The sequence below is a fragment of the Protopterus annectens genome, chromosome 3.part1 (genome assembly GCF_019279795.1).
Source record: "Protopterus annectens isolate FY-2018-M chromosome 3.part1, PAN1.0, whole genome shotgun sequence".
Lineage (NCBI taxonomy): Eukaryota > Metazoa > Chordata > Ceratodontiformes > Protopteridae > Protopterus > Protopterus annectens.
Window position 1 is genome coordinate 1,638,258,257 of NC_056732.1, and position 6,000 is coordinate 1,638,264,256.

Genomic DNA, 6,000 nt, shown 5'->3' on the forward strand with positions numbered 1-6,000 from the left:
CATCTTCCTCTCTTAAAACCTGGTTGCCTCATGGTTTTGGCATCTTTTCAGGCTTGTTGGCTGTTGGTGAAGCACCCACCAAGAGGAGAAAACGCTGAGAGAAGAAAGGAGCCACTTTTGAGACTTTAAGTATTTTTCCTCTGTTTATTTGCTAAGTTTTTCTCCATAGCCGCCTATTTTGAGCATTTTCTGGCTTGTTAAATTTGATTTCTGCATTAGTAACTGTATTTAGAGCACAACCTAGAGCTGTTTACTGAATTTCCTGTTTGCAGTTATTTTTAAAATCGTTTTTTTTTCAAAACTTGCATTTTATCTGTCCTTGGCCTAGCACTCTTGTGTGGGGTCATTTACTGCACTGTTATAACTTGCTGATACTTGTTAACCTCTGCTATCTCTGAAAAAACAAAAAAACAAAAATAATCTTGCTTTTTTCCCACTTTTCTGAGATTTAAAAAAGTTAATTTTCAGGCTTGCTGTTCTTGAACTGTTTGTAAGTTTCTGTGAGGCCATTTTTTGCTTGGGCTAAAGGAAAGTCTCTCTGTTGATCAGTGGCAGTGAAAAACATTGAGCAGCCTGTCTGCCCCTGTGGGAGTGGTTACTGACTTGAAACTGTAGTTTTATTCGCCATTCTGGGTCAATTCCAAAACTCCTTCATCTTCCTCTCTTAAAACCCTCTTTTGCGCAGTTTTGCATGTTTTTGAGCATAGCGCAACAACAGGCAGCGCCGCCTGATTGGGTTTAAACTATTCCTGGCTCCACAAAGTCTGCTCTTCACTTTTTCCCTTAGAACTGCTCTATCTCTCAATTTAAACACCATATTCTCATTCTAAGGCCCTTCACTGGTCCAATTAAGTAATCCTACAAGTTAGCACTATTAAACCATAAGAACTACTTACTCTTATACTCTCTACGATTACCCTGTCCTCTATTGGTCCATCTTAAATTCAGTTTCCCTATTACTCTAGCATGTCCAAAGGTCAGTCAATGGTTTCCTCTCCAGTCCAGCTGGTGAATCTGGGAATTTTGAGGCAATGTTACAACTGTCTCATGTGCACGGACAACCCTCTCCTCCTCCAAACAGGTTCAAATATATGTGAGAGATGCAACTATTTAGCCAAACTGGAGGCTGAGCTCTCTCATCTCAAAACTGGTGTAACCAGTCAGGAGGAGAAGGTAACCTCACACAACACAATTCCAGTATCACATAGTCCCACCACATCAGCGAACCAAACACATAAATACACAAAAACATACTCGGAGGCTCTAAATAAAAATCTACCTAAGCAACAGAGACCTCCAAAGCAGACATCCAAGCAAACGCTACCTCAAAACAAAACACACACAACACATAACCCACAAAGTCAGTGTGCCAAGCAGCCACAGCCCTTAAGGCTGAATAACACACCTGATACTCTTGTTATAGGTGACTCTATTGTCAGACACACTGACGTCCCGCTCACCAGGCTGAATTAAGAGAAGGTCACAGTGAGCTGCCTGTCGGGCGCTAGGATCTGCCACATAATGCAAGCACTCAGGTCACTCCAAAGCAAATACAAATATGACTCAGTCATTGTACATGCTGGTGTGAATGACCTGAGACGTACCTCCCTGGACTACATGAAAAGAGACATAGAGGAGCTCTCTGATCATGTAGCCCAGGCTGGTATGACCCTGACCTTGAGCAGCATCTTACCCTCACCTAGAATGATGCCACAGTACACAGACAAAATGATCGATTTTAACAATTGGCTAAAATTTTGGTGTCATTCAAAGGGGATCCAGTGTCTGTCAGCCTGGGATGACATGCTCGACAAGCCACGTTGCTTCGCTAGGGACGGCTTGCACCTGTCACCACTGGGCTTTCGGATATTGGCAAAGGCTCTTTCCACCCCATAGTGCCTTTTTAGGCAAGGCTCAAAAGTCAAACCCACCCCATAGACAGCACAAGGAACAAGAAACTAAGGGTAATGCTGCTAAACGCCAGAAGTCTTAACCTCAAGATGCACACACTCAAAGCTCTCCTCAGTATGGAGAACATCGATATCTGTGCAGTGACAGAAACCTGGTTCAAGGCTCCAGAGAGCACCCCAGCACTACCAGGCTATACCTCATATCATGCTTTTCGGCCCCAAAACCCGGACCGAACCACAAAAGGAGGGGGAGTTTCCATATTTATCAAGGATATCCCCACCTCCAGGTTAGTGGCATTGCACAAAGTATCGGAGACCATCCATGTGCAACTAACAGTGGGCAAGACTGCTTTTCAGTTTATAGCATCCTACAGACCACCCTGTCAAAGTCAGGAATCCCATTCGGCTTTCCTGAAAACATTGGAGAACATGAAGATCTCTCCGAACACCATTATATTGGGCGACTTCAACTACCCAAACATTAACTGGAAGCACTACTCAAGCCCCAGCACCTTAGCCCAAAGATTCCAGGAAATTATAAACTCAAATGCTATGGAACAACTAGTCACCACTCCCACAAGAGGGGACAACATACTAGACCTGATCATTACCAACATGGGGACTCTATGCTCCACACCAGAAGTATATCCCTCATTGGTAAAATCAGACCATAAATTAATTTCACTGGATTGTCCACATCCCGACCCCATCCCCAGCCCAGAAAACCACAGTGAAAAACTTCTCAAAAGCGAACTTCTCACTTCTCAAAACCAAAGTGGAATCCTTCAAGGCCCCAGGGCCAGTGGAAACTACAGCCCAAACTGCAGAATCCTATATAAATGCATTCTACGGACATCTCCAGGAATGCATGGATCATGCTATCCCAAACAAAACCAAGACCCAATCATCCAAAGGCAGGCATCCAGTCTGGTGGACCCCTGCCATAAATAAACTGTACAACAGAAGGAGGAAGCTACTACATGATAGAGCAAAATCCCTAATAGGGAAGGCATCTCTGATCAGTACTAGCAAAAAATTACAATCCCTCATAAAATCCTCCAAGGCCAGCTTCGAGAGAAAAATTGCACAGGACACCAAAGACAATCATAAGGCTTTTTTCAGTTATGTTAGAAACCTGGGATGCAACTCCCAGACTTGTTCTGAGTTGATTCTAAATGACAAAAAATACACTGAGCCCACAGACATCGCCAATATCCTGGGAGACAGGTTCAGTGCAAACTTCTCCACCCCCTCCCCCCCAAAAGAGCAAATATCTACCCCGGCAGAGGGCTGCCTCCCAAACATCTCAGATGCTCAGGTGAAGGCTGCCCTCTCCAAAGCAAAAAACACTGCTTCCATGGGACCAGATGGCGTCCCAGGTTGCGTCCTACATGAACTACAAGAGGAACTAATCCCTCAAATAAAACAGCTATACAATCTCAGCCTCACTACAGGATATGTGCCCACAGAATGGTGTACAGCAACAGTGGTCCCACTCCACAAAGGTGGAGCATCTACGGACACTGGAAACTATTGCCCCATAAGCCTGACTAGCTTAGTCTGCAAGGCTATGGAGAGGATCATCATGGAGCTCATAAACAAAGACATTGGGGACCTACAGACACTAGATCCTACCCAGTTCGGCTTTGTCAAGGGCAGATTCTGCCTTTTGAACCTGGTTGACTTCTTTGAAACAGTCACCAAAGCCATAGATGAAGGGAAGGTAGTCCACACAGCCTATCTGGACCTTGCAAAGGCATTTGACACAATACCTCACTCGGGCATCATAGATAAGCTATCCAGCTTAAATATAAACCCCTATGTCACAAGATGGGTCGCAAACTGGCTCAAAGACAGAACCCACAGAGTGAGAGTTGCTGGAGCCATGTCAAACTCAAAACCGGTCACAAGTGGCATCCCACAGGGTTCTGTCCTGGGACCACTATTGTTCGGTATATACTTTTCCGAGGTACAGGCAAATGTGGGAGGACTATGGCTCACCAAGTTCGCAGACGACTGCAAACTGGGCGCCATAATCAACTCTCCTGCTGACACAAACATCCTTCAAAAAGGTCTCACAGAGACAGATAACTGGTGCCAGCACCATGGTTTAAAGCTAAATGCCAAAAAAAGTATAGTCATACCCTTTGGCAAAAACAATGTGCCCACAAATTACCACATAGGCAGAAACCCATTAAGTACAGAGAAAGATATTAGGGACCTGGGGACCCAAGTTGATAGCAATCTCTCCTTTGAAAACCACATTGCCAAAGTGGTTAGAAAGACCTTCTACATAGCCCACCTCATCACGAAGGGTTTCACATCTAGATCAAGAGAGGTAATCGTGCCCCTTTATTCATCCCTCATCAGGCCCATCATAGAATACAATGCCCCTTTTGGGATGTACCTTACCCGACACCTGCAGCAATTAGAAAGACCCTAAAGTATCTCACCAAGAGGATCAAGGGTCTCAAACAGATGTCATATACTGCTCGGTTAAAAACTCCAGCTCTACTCAGTTGCATACCACCTACTTCGAGGCGATCTATGCCTGACATACAAAGCTATGTCAAATCCAGAATTAATGGACATGCTCCACCTCAGTAAATCTAAATCCCTTAGAGCCACATGCTCAAGGGACTTGAACCTCAGCACAGAAATAAATAGAACTTGCTGGAGGGACAGGTTCATAACCCAGAGGCTCCCTTCGCTCTGGAATAGAATTCCAGTTCATGTGAGGCAGAGCACCTCACTGAATCTCTTCAAGAAGAATCTCGATAAGTGGATGGGGGATCGTAGGTTTGTCCCAGGGATTACTCCCATGTCACTATTAGACAGAGGCACAGTAAACTAAACCTTAAAAATGGGCACAGTATACTCAAATCAAGAGGTGGCGTAAGCCATACAGAATCGGGCTAGGCTTATAATTGCCCCAGGGCAGATAGCCTAGTATGAACCTATGAACCTATGAACCTATAAATAAAAGCCTATTCTCATAGCATTTTAGTTGCTTATTCTGTTTCTTATAACATGTAGGTGTTTCAGATACAGAATAACTGTTTTATGCAACTATTACATAAAATATAGGAAATAATTCATGTTGCAGGACAAAACACACCCACAGCCATTGCAAAGGTCAAAGCTCCACTTCCCAGGAAAACCCTATGCTCATAGCAACTGAAACATGCTAGGATGTCTGCCAAATGTGCAGATGCATGCAGAAATCCACAGCAATAAGTGAAACCTGTCCCTTCCTAGAGAATATAACACTAGATTTTTTTTTTATCAAACAGATTTACCATAGCTGCGCGGGTTTGCCCAATGCTTAGATATGCATCGTGTAGTTTAAATAGCACAAGAAGATAAATAGCAAGATACATTCAGTTAAAGCAGTACTGCAATAATGTAGTGGTCAGAGCACTCACTTTGCAAGCAAGCACTCCCAGTTCAATCCTCTGTGTAGTATATTCCATGTGAAAGCAATTAATGAACATTTTTTTTTTGCTGTATAACCTACTAAATAGCATATATTTGTGAACTGGAGTACTGTATTAAGTGCAGATGTGAGGTGTCATTATAATAATGTGGTAAAACCCAGAGATAAACACAAGTGCCCCATACAGTGTATGTACACATGAATCAGGGATACTAAACAAAGTTATAATGTGTAATGAATGATAGATCCATGCCATTACAGCAAATAATGTAAAAAATGTGTAAAGTGTCCAAATTTACCATTTTCCCAAGACCCATGTTTCATTTCTTTCTAAATTAGTGCAGAGGTAAGCAGGTGTAAGCACATTTAAGCAGTAGTAAGTGGGTTTAAGCCTGTTTGTGTGTGGGTAAGCAATGTCTACACAGGATAAGCAAATTAGAGGCTGAGTGTAAGAAAATGTAACCGGAAGTTAGCATTGCTTACCATCAGGCAAACCCGCTTACAATTGCTTAAAAGTGCCTTAATGACTCTGTATCTAACAGCCCCTGTTCTGCCCAGCAACAAAATAAACATCCCTTGCAGGTCTTGAACCCAGGACCCGGTACACTATAGTCACATCAGTAAGCCATCACAGCTGTACATAAAAGTGAGGTG